At 45.0% G+C, this 23,287-nt stretch overlaps 1 pseudogene; it reads right to left on the minus strand.

Moving 5' to 3' along the window:
• The window catches only part of LOC147991451 (uncharacterized), a 51,552-nt pseudogene that overhangs the window by 23,558 nt on the left and 4,707 nt on the right, over positions 1–23,287 (minus strand).

Here is a 23,287-nt window from a genome sequence, read left to right on the forward strand (position 1 = left end):
GTCCAATCTGGAAATGTTTAATACCCGCACACGAAAAGAGGGTAGAAAGGACCACCGGAGGAGATAGGAGCGCCGGAATGCAAAACGGACAACGGGGAAAATGCTCGGATGCATGAGACGAACATGTATGCAAATGAAATGCACATGATGACATGATATGCAATGCATGACACGCAAGCAATGACAAGGCAACAACAGCGAATAACTGGAGGACACCTGGCACATCGGTCTCGGGGCATTACAACACTCCACCACTACGAGAGGATCTCGTCCCGAGATCTAGAATGGCACCGGAGGGAAAAAGGAAGAGAAAAAGAAGAGGTAAAACTAAGTTGCTTCTTTGACAAACAAGTGAAACCAAAGAACCTTGAAAAGGTTAAGCCATTGAAAGAAAGAATTCAACGAAGAAGAACAAAGTTGAAAGCACTCCTGTAGGGAAGATGAATAAGGAAGAACAAATTCGGGCAGCACTCCGAATCAAAAGAAATACAAGGCTTGATAAGGCGAAAAGAACTTGAGCAAAAACGACAGAACACTCTAGTTAAATGGATAAGCAAATGAAAGAAGCATGATCTTGACAAAACAAAATGATGGGTTGAAAAGAGCAACATCGCAATGTCTCCGGAAGAGACAAATCGATGATAGATCATAGAGATAAAAGAATGTAGAAGAAAAAGCCAACTTCTGTCACAAAAGAGTTTGCAAAGGCATCCTTAGGAGAAGGGTCGAACGGAATTGTTGGAACACCAACAACGAAAAGGATAAGCTTGTTGTGGGCTTATGGAAAACATCTCATAACTATGAGGTGAAATTCCGCCACTAGCGGAAACAATGGATTTTGAATTGATATGAATAAGGAGGAGAGAAACTATTTCACCGGGAGGATAAAAGAACTTGGGTCATTTATAAGCACCATAATAGCAACAATCCTTAGAGAAGAATTTAGGTGAATATAACCCAAGGTAACTCCAATGACGAGATTGGTGGTTTTAAAATACCTCACCTTGATAACTTGTGAAACACGAAGCACGAAGGGAAATTATCAAGAATGACATAACACCACCTCAAAAAATATGCGTGAAAGAATTGCACTCCGGATTGCAAGATGAAGAAAACTTGAGCTCCTCTGAAAAATTTTGATGAACACTTCGAGAAGGAATTAAATCATTGGTGAGCCATCATGTACAACCTTCATGAAGAACTCCGGTAGCAAAAGGATAACGAGAAGAAAGGGAAGTTGAAAACACAAGGTGAAACCTTGTAATGCTTTAGATGGATCTCCGTGATGATATAATTGAAAGAGGTTGGAACTCCGGGAAAAAGAGAAAATGAAACAAATGAAACCGAGAATTTGAAGGGCCTCCAGAATAAAGAATTAATCATTAGGATGAAACAAGAATAAGAATTACATTATGCTTGTCCTTCATCAATTAAATTGATGATAAACAATGGATTTGGCACACTACTTATTCCCGTAAAAAGGATTAAGATAGATATAGCATAACTTGAGAACGTCTTCAACAAGTTACCGGTAGGATTGGGAAGAACGAATGAATATATACGATAACAAATGACAAGAACTCTTGCACGAACCACCGTAAGGATTGACAACGAATAACTAGATGTCATAGCAAGGAAGAAAAATCCTGAATCGCCACCGTAAGAATTGGAAATGAACGAAGTAAAGGGGTGAATCATCGGTAAGCATTTGTAAATAAATGAAGATACATGAGAGAATTTATGTATGGGAGAACGAAGAGATCACGAATTGATTAGAGAAAACTTGAACGAAGCACCGGTAAGATTTAGAGGAAGAGAGCTGAAAGCTGAGAATGAATAATCCTGAACTGATGGACTCCGGATAACAAACTGAGAAGACTCTTGCATTGCTCCGGATGGGTGAAAAGAATTCTCACAATCAAAAACAATTATGAGAGGATGGGCTCGAACTAGAATCACGAATCTCTGAGAGAACGGATAAGATATGGAGGTAAAACTCTTCTTCGGTCTTCAAAATCTGAGAATGACGACGAGAAACCACAAAATTTTTGAGATACTCCGGGATGAAAATTAGAAAGGTTGAACCAACGATGAAAAGAACTTTAGCGATCTTGGAGAAAGACATTTGACTGATGATACATCATTCTTACGTCAAACTTTAGAAAAGAATTTGAGAATAACTCTGGAAAAATTAGAAGAGTCAGGTAAGATCCTGGGAAAAGACCTGTGGGTTAGGACCCACTCAAAAGATACACCGTTGAACGATTTGAAGGAGAGATTACACTGGTTGAATTAAATGGCTTGAATAAGATAGGACCTCGAAATAGCTTGAACAGATGCAAAGTAAAAACACAAATCTTCGAGATATCTTCAGCACTCCAGAACAAATGAATAACGAGAAGTGAAAGAATATGAGGAGCACCGACATGAGAGGGTATTTGAAATGAGGAAAAAGATATGATCAATAACGCTTGAATTGAATCCACCGGAGAAGAAAAAGAATGGATAATGATGAACTTGTAGAACATCTTCATGAGAAACACCGGATAAGAACATTGAAAGAAAAGAATGGAGAGACTTCCCATCAATAAGATGATACTGGATTACGAAATCTTAGTCCTTGAAGAACAAGGGGTGGGTGGGCGGGAAAAACAAAGGCAACTTGAGCATAGATGAAACGAACAACGTTGGAAAACCCAAGAGGTGATCTTGCGGATGTTGAAGTGGTCGGATCCACTTGAAGAGAAAACGCGCCGGTTGAAAAGAAATTGAAATGACAAACTCGATGGTCAAGAAGGATTAGTATTCACATAGGAATATGAGAACACCGTTTAGGAAAGGTATGGAATCCATATTTGACTTCGAAGCAACTCGAATACCAAAACTCAAAACAAACAAGGATTGGCTTGCAGAATAAGCCGGAACAAACATATGATAGAGATTTCGTCCGAAGTTTTCGTGGTGGGGCCTACACGGCTCGATCGTACAGCACCATCATGTACAAGGCAGTGCACATGACATATGAAGTGTCCCCGAGTCGGCATAGCCAAGGACTCTTTAAGACACAACGAGACCACTGTAAAACCAACCGTGAATAGGCGGACCACTAGACGTCGAACCCCAATTTCATATCATATATCTGTCGGAAAGATATCCTAAGAGCTACTTGAATTCCCACTTATGAAACTCCCAAACCTTTCTGGTTATGCAATCAGGTGTTGGGGATACAGGGGAAGCATAATATCTCACCCAAATCTAGCAATTCCTACATCCAGCTGTATCCATCCTTCAACACATAACCGAGAAAAACTTCGGAAATTGTCTACCTCAACCTTTGAAAAGCATCCGTTATACAAATTATGGCAATACTCCCGAACTCCCACCCCAGTACTGGGTGGCGTCGAGGTTATCTCGCCAACAACTACATAAAAGAGATTTTCGATGTCAGCAAACTAAACTCAGGTATTCCAGAACTGCAACGATAAAATTGTGATGACAACACCTCGGAGCTCAACTTCCCGGGACACTGCAACAACCCCTAACTGACAGGAGGCACCAAGAACAATGTTCTCGTCACAAATCGATCGGAACGATTCCAAGATACCCGCGTGATCCTAAAAAAATTTGTGAAATTTGAGAAGAGAAGAGACAAAACTCTACGTCAGGATGCCTTACCAGAGCGATGAAGGGACCGGGGAGTAAAAATAATTCCTAAACTCTTCGATATATAATTCCTAAATGACTCAAAACATTTGTCTAGACTCAACTCGTCCGCTAATTCGATCAAGCAATGGGGCTCCTAAGGTCAGGGATGGCTCTGATACCAACTTGTAATGCCCTCGATGCGGCTATATCTCCCACGTGTCAAGGCACGACTTAGAGGTATAACCGCATTGAAAGCAATGTCGCAAGTAAGGTAATCTTCACAACAACCCATGTAAATAGATAATAAGGGGAAAGGTACATAGTTGGCTTACACTCGCCACGTCACACAAAGTACATAAATAGCATTACATCATCCAATACACTCATGGTCCGACTACGGTACCAAAATAAAAGATCAACCCCAACATGTGACATGGCCCCGATCGCCCCAACTGGGCACCACTACTGATCATCAGGGAAAGACACATAGTAACGGCGTGAGTCTTCGTCGAACTCCCACTTGAGCTCAAGCGCATCATCTGGAACGGAGTCATCGGGCCTTGCATCTGGTTTGGAAGTAATCTGTGAGCCACGGGGACTCAGCAATCTCGCACCCTCGCGATCAAGACTATTTAAGCTTATAGGAAAGGCAAGGTAATATGTGGAGCTGCAGCAAGCAACTAGCATATATGGTGGCTAACCTGTTCGCAAAAGAGAGCGAGAAGAGAAGGCAAAGCACGAACGAAGAACTATAGAACAACCTACGGCAAATATTACTCCAACACCGTGTTCACTTTCGGGACCCCGCCGAGAAGAGACCATCACGGTAACACACGCGGTTGATGTATTTTAATTAAGGTCAACTTCAGGTTTTCTACAACCGGACATTAACAAATTCCCATCTGCCCATAACCGCGGGCACGGCTTTCGAAAGTTCAAATCCCTGTAGGGGAGTCCCAACTTAGCCCATGACAAGCTCTCATGGTCAATGAAGGATATACCTTCTCCCGAGACATTCCGATCAGACTCGGTATCCCGGTTCTACAAGACAACTTCGACAAGTTAAAACAAATCCAGCAAGACCGCCCGAATGTGCCGACAAATCCCGATAGGAGCTGCACATATCTCGTTCTCAGGGCACACTCAGATGAGACTAGCTACGAGTAAAACCAAACCTCAAGTTGCCCCGAGGTGGCCCCGCAGGCAGCTCAGTCGGACCAACACTCAGAGGAGCACTGACCCAGGGGGGTTTAAATAAAGATGACCCTTGGGCTCCGGAAACCCAAGGGAAAAAGAGGCTAGGTGGAGAATGGTAAAACCAAGGTTGGGCATTTCTGGAAGAGTATTATTCAAGGCGATTTGTCAAGGGGTTCCCATTATTACCCAACCACATAAGGAACGCAAAATCCGGGAACATAACACCGATATGATGGAAACTAGGGCGGCAAGAGTGGAACAAAACACTAGGCAAAAGGCCGAGCCTTCCACCATTTACCAAGTATATAGATGCATTAAGATAAGAAGATAATATAATGATATCCCAACAAGTAAATAATGTTCCAACAAGGAACGGTCTCCAATCTTCACCTGCAACTAGCAACGCTATAAGAGGGGCTGAGCAAAAGCGGTAACATAGCCAATCAATGGTTTACTAGGACATGGTGGGTTAGAGGTTTGACATGGCAATTTGGGAGGCATGATAGGCAAGTGGTAGGCATCGTAGCATAGGCATGGCAAAAGAGCGAGCATCTAGCAAAGCAAAGATAGAAGTGATTTCGAGGGTATGATCATCTTGCCTGCAAAGTTGTCAGAGTTGACTGGATCCTCAAAAGCAAACTCAACGGGCTCCTAGTTAGCAAACTCATCTCCCGGCTCTACCCAAACAAGACAAACAAGCAAAAGGAACACAATCAACCACGTGCAAATGCTCGAGCAACATGATGCAAACATGGTATGCTATGCGGGATGCGGTATGTGATGCATATGCAAGATTTGGCAAGGAATGATTGAACCTGGCCTCAACATGGAAATCCAAGTGTGCCACTGGAAAGGTGAGGTGATTTCGGTTGAAATCGATATAAAGAACACCGGAATCGGAGACACAGTTTGGAAATGGCAAGCAAAACAAATATGGCGCCGGTCTGCGATAAACAGCAAGTAGCCATCTAAATGCATCGAGATAATTATGCTACAGCACTCAAACATGGCAACAAAATACATGGCAGGGATCCACTCATGATGCTTGACAAAATATGAACACTGAGCTACGGACAATTCATCCATTAACAGGTTCAAACAAGCATGGCAAAAGTGCAATTGGTAAACAGGTTTCAGACTTAGTGAAAAACTGGAACATGCAAATCTGTTAACGAATAGGCATGTTCTCGAGCTCGATACACTCGCTACATAGCAAGGAATGACAATCTAAGCATACACCTATCAAGAATACATATTGTGTAAGCTAAACATGGCAAGAACATCAACATAGCATGCACGGATCAACAACAACATCCTCGGCAAAATCGCTAACAAGTAGACAATCTGCCAGGATTCACGAAATAGCAAAAGTAGAGCTCGATTTACTCAAGCTAGGGTGCTCCATAATTGCAAAAAAAGACATGGATGGATAGAGCACCACAATATTAACAAATCATCCTTACTGATCATCCTCAAAAGAGGCACGGATCACTAGGAAACAACATGAACATATGGCATATTAATAAAAACAGATCAAGGACTTGGAGAAAATCTAAGTCCCTGAAATCAGCATTAAAGTATGCACTACTTTGCAAGCTTGTGCTAGTCACCACACATATCACAAAAATACATAGATAGCACCTCTGTAAAGATGGCAAAGGATATAACAAAACACATGTAGAGCTCAGGAGCATATCATGCACACAATAATCATGGAAAAAATGACAATTAGCTATTTGGTGCAGCAGATCTGACAATTAACTCAAATAGCTCTCTTCCAACAGAATTTCGGGCATCGAGATGAGCTCAAATGAAAATGGTGCAATGAGAAGAAATTATGTGCTCTCTGAGACGAACATTTTGATATGCTACAAGCCCAAAACAGATCTGCGGATGCAAAGCTACGATGCGATGAACATGGCATAAAAATACTGCAGAAAAAGACTTAGAAAAATATCTCGGGGTCAACCTAGGTTTGACCCGATCCAGATCTGGCTTGCACAGAAACCGAGGTTGGCCGGAGGAGGAAGTTCGCCGGAGTTCAAGGGGGAGGATGCCGGAGCTCGCCGGAGTTGGACGCGGGGTCGCCGGACTCGGGGACCGGCGGGATCCGGGCGGCGCGGGCGCAGACGTCGAGGTACTTGCCGCGGGCGGCGTCGGCGAGGAGTGCGGTGGGGCGGCGACTTGGCAGCGGCGGGCGGCACGGTCGTCGAGGCGCGGAGTCACCGGAACGGGAGGCCGGCGCGGCTCCCTCGCGCGGGAGGCGAGCGGCGGGCAGGCGCGGTCCTCGGGGGCCCTCCCCGTGCCGAGCGGGCCGGCGATGTGGGGCGGCGCGTGGGCGAGTCAGGAGCCGACATGTGGCGGCGGCGGGGCGAGTCGGACACGTCCGGCCCGGTTCGGATGTGTCCGGCGGCGCGGGGAAGATGGATCTAGGGTTTCGGGGGGAGATATCCGAAATTTCGGGGAGAGACCTATATATAGGCATAGGGGGAGCTAGGAGAGTCCAAATGAGGTGCGGTTTTCGGCCACGCAATCGTGATCGAATGCTCTAGATGATGGAGATGGTTTTGGTGGGTTTTGGGCCAAATTGGAGGGGTGTTGGGCTGCAACACACACGCTCGGTCCCTCGGTTAACCGTTCGAGTATCAAACGAAGTCCAAAAGGTACGAAACTTGACAGTCGGTCTACCGGCAGTAAACCAAGGCCGCTTGGCAAGTCTCGGTCCAATCCGGAAATGTTTAATACCCGCACATGAAAAGAGGGTAGAAAGGACCACCGGAGGAGATAGGAGCGCCGGAATGCAAAACGGACAACGGGGAAAATGCTCGGATGCATGAGACGAACATGTATGCAAATGAAATACACATGATGACATGATATGCAATGCATGACACGCAAGCAATGACAAGGCAATAACAGCGAATAACTGGAGGACACCTGGCACATCGATCTCGGGGCGTTACATCGTAGTAGATAACAAAGTCTTTAGTGAAATCCGGTGGCACAATTACGGGAGCAGAAGTCAGGCGTCTTTTCAGTTCCTGAAAACTGTACTCACACTGTGGGGACCACTCAAACTTTTTATCTTTCTTGAGAAGTTCCGTGAGAGGTTTGGCCACTTTGGAGAAGTTCTCAACGAAGCAGCGACAATAACTGGCTAGGCCAAGGAAACTCCTAACTTGCTTAACCGTTTCAGGTGGAGTCCAATCAAGAACGGCTTGAACTCTTTCGGGATTGACAGCAATGCCCTTACCAGAGATTACGTGGCCGAGATAGGTCACTTCTGGCAACCAAAATTCGCACTTGGAGAACTTGGCATAAAGGCGGTGCTCTCTGAGTTTTTCTAACACAAGTCTAAGATGTTCGGCATGCTCTTCCTCGTTCTTCGAGTAAATAAGGATATCATCGAGGTAAACCATGACGAACTTATCTAAGTACTCCATGAAGATCGAGTTCATCAAGCGGGAGAATGTAGCTGGAGCATTGGTTAGACCAAAGGACATGACGGTGTACTCGTACTGGCCATAACGAGTGACGAAAGCCGTCTTAGGAATGTCCCCATTTCTGATCTTGATTTGGTGATAGCCTAACCTCAAATCCATCTTGGAAAAGACTGAGGATCCAACGAGCTGATCATACAGATCGTTGATCCTGGGGAGCGGATACTTGTTCTTTATCGTGACCAAATTAACGGGGCGATAATCTACAACCATCCGGTCCGTACCATCCTTCTTCTTGACAAAGAGGACAGGGCAAGCCCAAGGAGAAGAACTAGGACGGATGAAACCCTTTTGCAAGGACTCATCAAGTTGGTTCTTAAGCTCGGCTAGCTCTAAGGGTGCCATCTTGTAAGGTCTCCTAGAAATTGGGGCGGTTCCGGGGATAAGATCTATAACAAACTCTACATCTCTGTCGGGTGGAATACCTGGCAGTTCCTCTGGAAAGACAGCCGGAAAGTCACGGACTACCGGGATATCTTCAAGGTCAGGAAGAGGGCTGGCATTTAGAGAATATAGTTGACGCTTTGCAATTTTGGTGGAGACAGTGACTATCTTGCCAGAGGGGTGTGTGAGCTGAACAGACCTGGTGTAACAATCAATCTTGGCATAATGAGCTTTCATCTAGTCCATACCCAAGATGATGTTAATATCTGAAGACTTAAGGGATATCAAGGAAGCTAGGAATACAAGTCTGTCAACATGTATTTCATTGCCATAACTTATCCGAGAAGTTTGCCACTTGGATCCAGGAGTTTGAATGAGTAGTAGGGAGGGCATATCACAAAATGACATGTCGTGCAAGCGGGCATAACTTTCGGAAATGAAGGAGTGAGATGCTCCAGTATCGAATAGAACCGAAGCTGGGTGACAGTTGACAAGGAGTGTACCAAGAACGACATCTGGATCATCATGAGCGTCTTTAGCTGAGACGTGATGCACACGTCCAAGTTCAGTGGGAGCTGACTTGGCACTGATCATCTGGTGTGAAGGCTTACTACCACGGCCAACAGACTTCTCGAGCTGGGGTGGAGCAACACGGGTCTGAGTGCAAATACGGGCAATGTGTCCTGGCTCTCCGCACCTGTAACAAATCTTGGAGGTATGACATGGACCCGCATTGACAAGTGGTCTACCAATAGGCATGGGTGTAGCATGTAACTAAACTGGGTGAGGCGCCACATAAGATGGCCTCGGTGAATAACCGAGTGGAAGAGCGGAGTTCGGAACCCAAATCCGGCGCTTCTACGAAGTAAAACCAGAAGAAGAACCCAAATCACGGGTGTGCTTACGAGACTCCTGGTAAGTGAGTTGAGCTGTCTCTGCATTAATGGCCTTGTTCACAAGAGCGTGGAATGTATCACAGTGATGCAGGTGGAGATCATGAAGCAACTTGGGGTTGAGACCCTTCCGGAACCTAGCCTGCTTCTTGGCGTCTGTGGACACCTCTTCTGTAGCATAGCGAGCAAGGTTCTCAAATTCCCTACTGTAAGCATCAACAGCCATCTTACTCTGGGTGAAACTACAGAACTCTTCTCTCTTACGGTCAATGAGAGCCTGAGGAATGTGATGCTCGCGAAAGGCCTCAGTGAAATCTCTCCAGGTGGTTATCTGGCCAGCTGGAAGCATAGCCTCATAGTTCTGCCACCAAAGACTAGCAGGACCTTCCATGTGATATGTAGCATAGGTGACCTTGTCACTTTCAGCTACGTTCGCAGAATGCAGCTTGTGAGTGATACTACGAAGCCAGTCATCTGCATCGAGTGGTTCGATGGAATGATGGAAGGTAGGTGGTTTCAGACCAATGAAATCATAGATGGTCGCTGACTCTTTGCACTGGGGTGCGGTGTTCTCCTCGATACGTGCTAACAAGCGGTTGGTCTCACGCTTGTTCATCTCAACTTCTAACATGAACTTTGCCAACGAAGACTGATTGGGAGGAACCTCATCCCTACCATCTCCGTGGTTCCGGCTACGAGCAACAGAACTTCGATTAACCGGCAACATCCTGAAGAACGAAACCAAGGAAAACAAGGATGGATTCAGCGTCATCATAAGGGTGTAGAATATAGTACAAGGAAAATACTATCTCTTGAACTCCTAGGACAATTTCGGCAGCATAACGGCAGTAAAATGCTCAAAATGAGACATCCTGCAAATGATGGGGTAGCACCATACTCAACATCATCACTTAAGGTTCTGAGATATTACTAAGAAGACTACACCGGAAGTACTCAAACTGGGATATGACTCAGATCAACCAATCCTAAGAGACTATGGAGTAGTAACACGTGATCCTGATAGACGGGAGAGGAAGCCTAGTTCCTTAACCCCGTAGGAAAGATAGGATGACTCAGATCAGAAGGGCATGAGGTATAAGGAGTAAAAAGAGCCTTACGTTCCCTTCCACAATCAATTCCCTTATATAACTAAAGAATTTCTAGACTCAACTTCGACCAGGTTAGCTTGGAAATCCTACAGGCAGTTAGGCTCTGATACCAAAGCTTTCAGGACCCTGATTCCAAGTCACATCGATCTAGCCGGTAACACCTCATATCACTTTGCGGCCTCACGCACGGTATTCCCACGGGTGTCGCCTTACCCTGGCCCGGGACCGTTTCGCCTTTTGGCTCACATATATGATTGTGTCGCTAGCATCCATATGATAGAGAACCCGGGCCGACATGGCTAGTCGTGAACCCAAAGCGGCACTAACCCATGGGGATAGGCATACATGATTCACATCGAGCATGTCGGTCAACAGCGTGTGAATCGGGGTTGTAGCACTGGGCTAACAGGACTCCGGGAACCCGGGCTGTAGCAGGCTAGGAAGGACTCCGGATGTCACCGCGTGACATTTCCCCGAAGGGACAGACACAGGAACGAAGTGAAGCACATGCCGACCAGTCAAGTGTCCTGAGCAGTAGTGCTGGGCTAGCAGGACTCCGGTGAACCGGGCTGTAGCGGACTACTATGGCTCAAGGAAGCACTAGACTACATTTCCCCATAAGAGAGACTGCCAAGGATAAACAACTAGATTGTCGGATCCCACACATAGCAATACACGTCACACGTACGCATAACATGCAAGTATGTGCTGTACAACATGGCATCACAACATAACGCAAACTCATATAGATAAAGGCTCAGAAGAGCCACATAGCATAAAATACAAACAGGGGTCACATGACCCATCATTCAGAGCATACAAGCAACGGAAGCATTACATGTCTGGGTACAGACAACTACAAAAGAAGAGGCTAAGAGGCCTGACTATCTACAAGTCCCTCCCAAGGGCACAAGATCGTAGCTGAGGTGCAAGCTACTCGTCGAAGTTCAAGCGGTACTACTAGTGAGACAGATGTCTCACCTACAAAACATAAATAAAGCAAAAGTGAGTACAAAGGTACTCAGCAAGACTTACATCAGATCCTATCATACATGCATTTGTATCAAGAAGGTAATGTGGGGTTTAGTTGCAGCAAGCCAGCTTTGACTCAGTGGCTATCCTGTTCTACGACAATGAGAAACTTCTTTGAGGTGAGGTAGCGCACACGAGTCCACTAATCACCACATCAATACACCACTATGGATTCGTCCTCGTCTTCTTACGAGAAGGCTATTCATAGCACTCACACTTGTCTTGAGCATTTTAGAGTATCCACTTTAAGTTGTCTATGTACCACGTAAGCATCTAAGAAGTCCATAACCGAGGACACGGCTATTCGAATAGATCATGATAACCCTGCAGGGGTGTACTTCTTCACACACGCTCTCACCACTTATCACCATGTACACATCATGTACCTCGGCAACCTTCAAGCGGAAGCTTGGCGAGGGTGTCGGCCACGACCTGACTAACCACACAAGACTCTAGTCCAGGTTTATCGCCTATTCGGGTTCCATCCGCAAGGAGATCCGGCCGGGGTGTCGCTCACGGCCCCAAACGATATGTGCAGGGTTCCCAAGCCCACCTCACCGGATGGATCTATGCTTGGTACACCGTGCCACTTGTGCCTAGTCTGTCCCAAGCCCACCTGGCTGGGTGCCACTTGGTAGACTACTAACACTACCTACAACCACCAGAAACTATTTGCGACTCCTGGACAGAGATCAAGTTGGCTAATAAGTCGAGAGGGGCACTTAAGCATTCCAATGTGTGGTAGTAGCTAGTCATTGGACAACATACACGGAACTCAGTGCTTAAGGACGGTTCCAGTGAGACAACCCACCATGTACTCCTACATGGCCTCTCACCGCTACCTTTACCAAATCGTGTTCACACGCTTAACTCTCAGCACCAGAACATATCGTACCACTCCAATTCATTCCCGATGAATCAGACCTGACACAACTCTAAGCAATAGCAGGCATAGCATGGCAAGAACACAACATGGCTCAATCAACTCCTACACATGCTAGTGGGTTTTAACTATTTACTATGGCAATGACAGGTCATGCAGAGGAATGGGTTCAACTACTGCAGCATAAAGTAGCAGTTGAATCATTGTTGTCCTAATGCAATAAAAGAGAGTAGGAGCGAGAGAGTAGGATTGTATCGGAATGAACAAGGGGGTTTGCTTGCCTGGTAGATCAACAGGGGGGCACTGCTCCTCTGACAGGTACTCTGGATCGGTCTCCGGAGCAGGACCTATCGAGAAGGAACGGTGTCGATAATCAAAGACAAGCATATGCAACAATATGATGCATGATCATGGCATGAATATGTGATGCTGATTGAGCTAATGCAACTGGCTTTTATTTGGATGAAATCCATTTGAACCAAAGATTCAAATGCATCTCTAAAATAAGCTCTTTATATAAGCCATTTTAGTGTTTCACTTATATAGTAGGTATAAGTTGGTTTGACATGCATGAAACTGGTACATATGGATAGATTGAATTTTTCTGATAATTTTTCATATATAAATTATTTCAATCTGAGCTACGGTTGAATTTCTATGAATTTTTGAAGTTTCTATCATTTTCTGGAATTTCCTAATTTATTTTAATACCAGAAAATGATATATTGCGTCAGCATGACAGCAGCATTGCGTCAGCAGGTCAAAGGCGCTGACCAAGTCAAACCTGACGTGTGGGGTCCACACGTCAGTGACTCAGTTAGTTAACAGGGGGTTTATTTAGTCTAATTAGGATTAGTGGGCACCGGGCCCACTGGTCAGTGACTAACTAGGTAACTAACCTAGGTTAATTAGTGTTAATCTAATACTAACTAAAGATGTCAGGGGGGTGGCCCACGCGTCAGTGACACAAGGGGAGGGTCAACCCTGGTCAGCGGGTCAAACCCGCCGGTGACTCGACGCCGGCGAGGCCCGAGACGGCGGCGCGGCTCGGAAAACGGCCACAGGGCACGGGCGAGGCTGTTCTTGGGCTCGTTGGAGAGCTCTTGCAGGCGCGCGTCTAGTGGTGGTGGAGGCTGGGCCTATGGTGGCCGGAGCAAACGACGGCGAGCAAGTCCGCGGCGGCCAGAGTTCGGTCGAGCTCGGGTTCGAAGCTGCAATGGGCGTGGCGATGCGGGTGATGCACCTACGGCCTCTGCGTGGTGTGTGGAGAGGTTTGGACTTGCCAGGGCGACCATTTGGTCACCGGAGCTACGTCGGCGACGAGCTCAGGCGGCGATGGTCATGGTCATCGGCGAGGCAGCGGCTACGGCATGCAAGCGAGCAAACGGAGAGGGGGAGGAGGAGCAGCAGCTCACAGCGGTCTCGGTGGGCTTGACGGCAAGCTCGGGGATGCACTGGAGACGGCGGAGCGGCGGTGGGGATCCACGGCGGCCGGAGATGAAGACGGCGGTGATGGAGGCGCTCCAAGGCCTCCCGAGGCGCGTGGATCGACGGAGAGCTTCAGGGCGAGGTGGCGGAGCTCACAGACACTGAGATAGGGCGAGGGGGAGGCGATGGCTGCGGCCCTGACGAGCTGCGGCGACGGCAGCACTCGGTCATGGGAGAAAAGCGAGGGGGAGGCGGCAGAGAAGGGGATCGAGTCGGGGGAAAGTTGAGAGGGGGGTCGGGGGAGTACGCGGCGGCTCCAGGAGCCTCTCCCGCGTCGGCGGAAGCAGGAGGTGGCGCAGCGCATGCGCGCGCGGCGACCACGCGCCCTTCGTCCTCCTGGCAAGAGGAGGAAGACTACAGGGGAAGTGGGGATGGGCCGGGCTGGCTAGCTGGGCCGGCCAGGCCACACAATGCTGGGCCAGCAGAGGAGCTGGCCGCAGGTAAGGTCCAGGTAGGTTTTCCATTTTTGTTTTTCTTTTCTAATTTTCTGACATTTGTTTTGATTTAGTAAAAATACTACATCATTTTATTTACTTATGCCAATTTTTGCAGGGGCTAGTGGTATTATTCCTGAGCTCCTCAACTACTGGCATAATTTTTGGACAATATTTTATATATGTAACAATATATATCCAAAGCAAATAATTACTGCATTAATTCCAAATGCCCAAGATAAATACTTATGAGCTCCTGAAAATGTTGGTTTGAATTTTACCTCTCACCAATATTTTCAAAGAGCAACATGAACATTTTCTTGGACCTTTTTGGAGCAACTTTTACTTGGGTCATTTTCAGAAATGATTCTGAGGGTTTCACAAATCCCCATTTGAAATTTAAATGGAATTTAAACATCATGCACAAAAGACTAGCTGGTCTAGGTCATACCAGAACTAGGGATGTGACACCTAGTCCAATTCAGTTTGGGCAAGGGGGGCGCCCCTCTCACGTGGCCTTTCTCCTCTTCTCCAATAGGGCCCAATAGGCCCAATACTTCTCCCACGGGGTTCCGATAACCTCCCGGTTCTCCGGAAAAATGCCAGAACCACTCGGAACCATTCCGATGTCCAAATGCAACCTTCCAATATATGAATCTTTACCTTTCAACCATTTCGAGACTCCTCGTCATGTCCGTGATCTCATCTGGGACTCAGGACAAACTTCGGTCATCAAATCACATAACTCATAATACAAATTGTCATCGAACGTTAAGCGTGCGGACCCTACGGGTTCGAGAACTATGTAGACATGACTGAGACACATCATCGGTCAATAACCAATAGCGGAACCTGGATGCTCATATTGGCTCCTACATATTCTCCGAAGATCTTTATCGGTCAAACCGCACAACAACCTACGTTGTTCCCTTTGTCATCGGTATGTTACCTGCCCGAGATTCGATCGTCGGTATCTTCATACCTAGTTCAATATCATTACCTAGTTCAATCCCATGACTAACTCATTAGTCACATTGCTTGCAAGGCTCATACTGACGTGCATTACCGAGAGGGCCCAGAGATACCTCTCCGATACACGGGGTGACAAATCCTAGTCAAGATCTATGCCAACTCAACAAACACCATCTGAGACACCTGTAGAGCATCTTTATAATCACCCAGTTACGTTGTGACGTTTGATAGCACGCAAGGTGTTCCTCCGGTATTTGGGAGTTGCATAATCTCATAGTCAAAGGAACATGTACAAGTCATGAAGAAAGCAATAGCAATAAAACTAAACGATCATAATACTATGCCAACGGATGGGTCTTGTCCATCACATCATTCTCTAATGATGTGACCCCATTCCTCAAATGATAACACATGTCTATGGTTAGGAAACTTAACCATCTTTGATTAACGAGCTAGTCAAGTAGAGGCATACTAGGGACACTCAGTTTTGTCTATGTATTCACACATGTACTCCCTCTGGTCCTTTTTAGTTCACATATAAGATTTGACTGAAGTCAAGCCTCGTAAAATTTGACCAACTTTCTAGAAAAAAGTGCCAACATTCACAATCTGAATTCAATACCACTAGATGTGTCATGACTTAAAGTTTCATATTATATAACTTTAGCATGGCAGATGTTGATATTTTTTCATATAAATACGGTCAAACTTTGAGAAGTTTGACTTCAGGGAATTCTAATATGCAGAGTAAAAAGGACCGGAGGGAGTACTAAGTTTCCGTTTAATACAATTCTAGGATGAATAATAAACATTTGTCATGATATAAGGAAATATAAATAACAACTTTATTATTGCCTCTAGGGCATATTTCCTTCAGTCTCCCACTTGCACTAGAATCAATAATCTAGATTACATAGTAATGATTCTAACACCCATGGAGTCTTGATGTTGATCATGTTTTGCTTGTGAGAGGGGCTTAGTCAACGGGTCTGCAATATTCAGATCCTTATGTATTTTGCAAATCTCTATGTCTCCCTCCTTGACTTGATCACGGATGGAATTGAAGCGTCTCTTGATGTGTTTGGTTCTCTTGTGAAATCTGGATTCCTTTGCCAAGGCAATTGCTCTAGTATTGTCACAAAAGATTTTCATTGGACCCGATGCACTAGGTATTACACCTAGATCGGATATGAACTCCTTCATCCAGACTCCTTCATTTGCTTCTTCCGAAGCAGCTATGTACTCCGCTTCACACGTAGATCCCACCAGGACGCTTTTCTTGGAACTGCACCAACTGACAGCTCCACCATTCGATAAAAATACGTATCTGGTTTATGACTTAAAGTCATCTGGATCAGTGTTAAAGCTTGCATTGACGTAACCATTTACGACGAGCTCTTTGTCACCTCCATAAATGAGAAACATATCCTTAGTCCTTTTCAGGTATTTCAGGATGTTCTTGACCGTTGTCCAGTGATCCACTCCTGGATTACTTTGGTACCTCCCTGCTAAACTTATGGCAAGGCACACATCAGGTCTGGTACACAGCATTGCATACATGATAGAACCTATGGCTGAGTCATAGGGAATGACTTCCATTTTCTCTCTATCTTCTGCAGTGGTCGGGCATTGAGTCTGACTCAACTTCACACTTTGTAACACAGGCAAGAACCCTTTCTTTCACCGATCCATTTTGAACTTCTTCAAAACTTTATCATGGTATGTGCTTTGTGAAAGTCCAATTAAGCGTCTTGATCTATCTCTATAGATCTTGATGTCCAATATATAAGCAGCTTCACCGGGGTCTTTCATTGAAAAATTCTTATTCAAGTATCCTTTTATACTATCCAGAAATTCTGTATTATTTCCAATCAACAATATGTCATCCACATATAATATTAGAAATGCTACAGAGCTCCCACTCACTTTCTTGTAAATACAGGCTTCTCCAAAAGTCTGTATAAAACCATATGCTTTGATCAAACTATCAAAGTGTATATTCCAACTCCGAGAGGCTTGCACTAGTCCATAAATGAATCGCTGGAGCTTGCACACTTTATTAGCACGTTTCGGATCAACAAAACCTTCTGGTTGCATCACATACAACTCTTCTTTAAGATATCCATTAAGGAATGCAATTTTGACATCCATTTGCCAAATTTCATAATCATAGAATGTGGCAATTGCTAACATGATTCGGACAGACTTAAGCATCGCTACATGTGAGAAGGTCTCATCGTAGTCAACTCCTTGAACTTGTCGAAAACCTTTCGCAACAAGTCGAGCTTTGTAGACAGTAACATTACCGTCAGCGTCGGTCTTCTTATTGAAGATCCATTTATTCCCTATGGCTTGTCGATCATCGGGCAAGTCAACTAAAATCCATACTTTGTTCTCATACATAGATCACATCTCAGATTTCATGGCCTCAAGCCATTTCGCGGAATCCAGACTCATCATCGCTTCCTCATAGTTCGTAGGTTCGTAATGGTCAAGTAACATGACCTCCAGAACAGGATTAGAGTACCACTCTGGTGCGGACCTTACTCTGGTTCATCTACGAGGTTCGGTAGTAACTTGATCTGAAGTTTCATGATCATCATCATTAGCTTCCTCACTAGGTGTAGGAATCACTGGAACTGATTTCTATGATGAACTACTTTCCAATTCGGGAGAAGGTACAATTACCTCATCAAGTTCTACTTTCCTCCCACTCACTTCTTTCGAGAGAAACTCCTTCTCTAGAAAGGATCCATTCTTAGCAACGAATATCTTGCCTTCAGAGATGTGATAGAAGGTATACCCAACACTTTCTTTTGGGTATCCTATGAATACACATTTCTCCGATTTGGGTTCGAGCTTATCAGGTTGAAGCTTTTTCACATAAGCATCGCAGCCCCAAACTTTAAGAAATGACAACTTGGGTTTCTTGCCAAACCACAGTTCATATGGTTTTGTCTCAACGGATTTAGATGGTGCCCTATTTAACGTGAATGCAGCCGTCTCTAAAGCATAACCCCAAAACGATAGCGGTAAATCAGTAAGAGACATCATAGATCGCACCATATCTAATAAAGTGCGGTTACGATGTTCGGACGCACCATTACGCTGTGGTGTTCTAGGTGGTGTGAATTGCGAAACTATTCCACATTGTTTCAAATGAAGACCAAACTCATAACTCAAATATTCACCTCCACGATCAGATCATAGAAATTTTATTTTCTTGTTACGATGATTTTCCACTTCACTCTGAAATTCTTTGAACTTTTCAAATGTTTCAGACTTATGTTTCATCAAGTAGATATACCCATATCTGCTCAAATCATCTGTGAAGGTCAGAAAATAACGATACCTGTCGCGAGCCTCAACACTCATTGGACCGCATACATCAGTATGTATTATTTCCAACAAGTCAGTTGGTCGCTCCATTGTTCCGGAGAATGGAGTTTTAGTCATCTTTCCCATGAGGCATGGTTCGCAAGCATCAACTGATTCATAATCAAGTGATTCCAAAAGCCCATCAGCATGGAGTTTCTTCACGCGTTTTATACCAATATGACCTAAACGGCAGTGCCACAAATAAGTTGCACTATCATTATTAAGCATGCATCTTTTGGCTTCAATATTATGAATATGTGTATCACTACAATCGAGATTCAACAAAAATAGACCACTCATCAAGGGTTCATGAACATAAAAGATATTACTCATATAAATAGCCCTGTTCAAGAATTCATCCAATTAACCAGTTAACTTGCCGATTAATCCCTACTCATAGGGTCACCGAGTAGCCGATTACCCGATAAATCATCCAATTAATTGATTAAATGGTCGATTAACTTACCGATTAGCCTATTAATCCCCTACTCACCAGCCAACCGAGCAGCTACCAGTTAACGATTTCCTCAACAATGATAAATAGAACAACCATTATTCTCTGATTTAAATGAATAACCGTCTCGCATCAAACAAGATCCAGATATAATGTTCATGCTTAATGCTGGCACCAAATAACAATTATCCAGGTCTAAAACTAATCCCGAAGGTAGATGTAGAGGTAGCGTGCCGACCGCGATCACATCAACTTTGGAACCATTTCCCACGCGCATCATCACCTCGTCCTTAGCCAATCTTCGTTTAATCCGTAGCCCCTGTTTCAAGTTGCAAATATGAGCAACAGAGCCAGTAACAAATACCCAGGCGCTACTACGAGCATTAGTAAGGTACACATCAATAACATGTATATCAAATATACTTGTCACTTTGCCATCCTTCTTATCCGCCAAATACTTGGGGCAGTTCCGCTTCCAGTGACCAGTCCCTTTGCAGTAGAAGCACTCAGTCTCAGGCTTAGGACCAGACTTGGGCTTCTTCACTTGAGCAGCAACTTGCTTGCCGTTCTTCTTGAAGTTCCCCTTCTTCCCTTTGCCCTTTTTCTTGAAACTAGTGGTCTTGTTAACCATCAACACTTGATGCTCCTTCTTGATTTCAACCTCCGCAGCTTTTAACATTGCGAAGAGCTCGGGAATTGTCTTATCCATCCCTTGCATATTATAGTTCATCACGAAGCTTTTGTAGCTTGGTGGCAGTGATTGAAGAACTTTGTCAATGACACTATCACCAGGAAGATTAACTCCCAGTTGAGTCAAGTGGTTGTGGTACCCAGACATTCCGAGTATGTGTGCACTGTCAGAACTATTCTCTTCCATCTTGTAGCTATAGAACTTATTGGAGACTTCATATCTCTCAATTTGGGCATTTGCATGAAATATTAACTTAAACTCCTGGAACATCTCATATGCTCCATGACGTTCAAAACGTATTTGAAGTCCTGATTCTAAGCCGTAAAGCATGGCTCACTGAACTATCAAGTAGTCATCAGCTTTGGTCTGCCAGACGTTCATAACGTCCAGAGTTGCTCCTGCAACGGGTCTTGCACCTAGCGGTGCTTCCAGGACGTAATTCTTCTGTGCAGCAATGAGGATAATCCTCAAGTTACGGACCCAGTCCATGTAGTTGCTACCATCTTTCAACTTAGTTTTCTTTAGGAATGCATTAAAATTCAAAGGAATGGTAGCACGGGCCATTGATCAACAATAACATAGAAATGCAAAAACTATCAAGTACTAAGTTCATGATAAATTAAAGTTCAATCAATCAAATTACTTAAGAACTCGCACTTAGATAGACATCCCTCTAGTCATACAAATGATCACGTGATCCATATCAACTAAACCATGTCCGATCATCACGTGGGATGGAGTAGTTTTCAATGGTGAACATCACTATGTTGATCATATCTACTATATGATTCACGTTCGACCTTTCAGTCTTAGTGTTCCGAGGCCATATCTGCACATGCTAGGCTCGTCAAGTTTAACCCAAGTATTATGTGTGTGCAAAACTGGCTTGCACCCGTTGTATGTGAACGTAGAGCTTATCACACCCGATCATCACGTGGTGTCTTGGCACAACGAATTATAGCAACGGTGCATACTCAAGGAGAACACATGTACCTTGAAATTTAGTGAGGGATCATCTTATAATGCTACCGCCGTACTAATCAAAATAAGATACATAAAGGATAAACATCACATGCAATCAAAATATGTGATATGATATGACCATCATCATCTTGTGCCTTTGATCTCCATCTCCAAAGCACCATCATGATCTCCATCATCACCGGCTTGACACCTTGATCTCCATCGTAGCATCGTTGTCGTCTCACCAACTATTGCTTCCATGACTATCGCTACCACTTAGTGATAAAGTAAAGCAATTACATGGCGATTGCATTTCATACAATAAAGCGACAACCATAAGGCGCCTGCCAATTGCCGATAACTTTTATAAAACATGATCATCTCATACAACAATTTATATATCATCGCGTCTTGACCATGTCACATCACAACATGCCCTGCAAAAACAAGTTAGACGTCCTCTACTTTGTTGTTGCAAGTTTTACGTGGCTGCTACGGGCTTATAGCAAGAACCGTTCTTACCTACGCATCAAAACCACAACGATTTTTCATCAAGTGTGATGTTTTAACCTTCAAAAAGGACCGGTCGTAGTCAAACTTGATTCAACTAAAGTTGGAGAATCAGACACCCGCCAGCCACCTGTGTGCGAAGCACGTCGGTAGAACCAGTTTCATGAACGCGGTCATGTAATGTCGGCCCAGGCCACTTCATCCAACAATACCACCGAATCAAAGTAAGAGGTTGGTGGTAAGCAGTATGACTATTATCGCCCACAACTCATTGTGTTCTACGCATAAGCCTGGCTCGGATGCCACCGTTGGGGAACGCAGTATTTCAAATATTTTACTTATGATCATGCAAGATCTATCTAGGAGATGCATAGCAACGAGACGGGAGAGTGTGTCCATGTACCCTCGTAGACCAAAAGCGGAAGCGTTTAGTAACGCAGTTGATGTAGTCGAACGTCTTCGCGATTCAACCGATCCTAGCACCGAACGTACGTCACCTCCGTGTCCAGCACATGTTCAGCACGATGATGTCCCTCGAGCTCTTGATCCAGTTGAGGACTAGGGAGAGTTATGTCAGCATGACGGCGTGGCGACAGTGATGGTGAAGTTACCGGCGCAGGGCTTCGCCTAAGCACTGCGACGATATGACTGAGGTGTGTAACTGTGGAGGGGGGCACCGCACATGGCTAAGAGAAAACTTGGTATGTCTTTGGGGTGCCCCCTCCCACGTATATAAAGGAGGGGGAAGAGGAGGCCGGCCCAAGGGGGGGCGCCAAGGGGGGAGTCCTACTTGGACTCCCGATCCAAGTAGGATTCGCCCCCCTTCCCTATTCCAACTAGGAGAAGGAGGGAAAAGGGGAGAAGGAAAGAGGAGGGCCGGCCCCCTTCCCTAGTCCAATTCGGTTTGCACAAGGGGGGCTCCCCTCTCACGTGGCCTTTCTCCTCTTCTCCAATAGGGCCCAATAGGCCCAATACTTCTCCCGGGAGGTTCCGGTAACCTCCCGGTTCTCCGAAAAAATGCCTGAACCACTCGGAACCATTCCGATGTCCAAATGCAACCTTGCAATATATGAATCTTTACCTCTCAGCCATTTCGAGACTCCTCATCATGTCTGTGATATCATCCGGGACTCCGAACAATCTTTGATCATCAAATCACATAGCTCATAATACAAATCGTCATCGAACATTAAGCGTGCGGACCCTATAGGTTCGAGAACTATGTAGACATGACCGAGACACATCTCTGGTCAATAACCAATAGCGGAACCTGGATGCTCATGTTGGCTCCTACATATTCTTTGAAGATCTTTATCGGTCAAACCGCACAACAACATATGTTGTTCCCTTTGTCATCGGTATGTTACTTGCCCGAGATTCGATCGTCGGTATCTTCATATCTAGTTCAATCTCATTACCAGCAAGTCTCTTTACTCGTTCCGTAATGCATCATCCCGTGACTAACTCATTAATCACATTGCTTGCAAGGCTCATAGTGATGTGCATTATCGAGAGGGCCCAGAGATACCTCTCTGATACACGGAGTGACAAATCCTAATCTCGATCTATGCCAACTCAACAAACACCATCGGAGACACCTGTATAGCATGTTTATAATCACCCAGTTACGTTGTGATGTTTGATAGCACACAAGGTGTTCCTCCAGTATTCGGGAGTTGCATAATCTCATAGTCAGAGGAACATGTATAAGTCATGAAGAAAGCAATAGCAATAAAGCTAAACGATCATAATGC

Source organism: Triticum urartu, chromosome 1A, assembly GCF_056163025.1.
Source record: "Triticum urartu cultivar PI428250 chromosome 1A, HENAU_Tu73, whole genome shotgun sequence".
Taxonomy (NCBI): domain Eukaryota; kingdom Viridiplantae; phylum Streptophyta; class Magnoliopsida; order Poales; family Poaceae; genus Triticum; species Triticum urartu.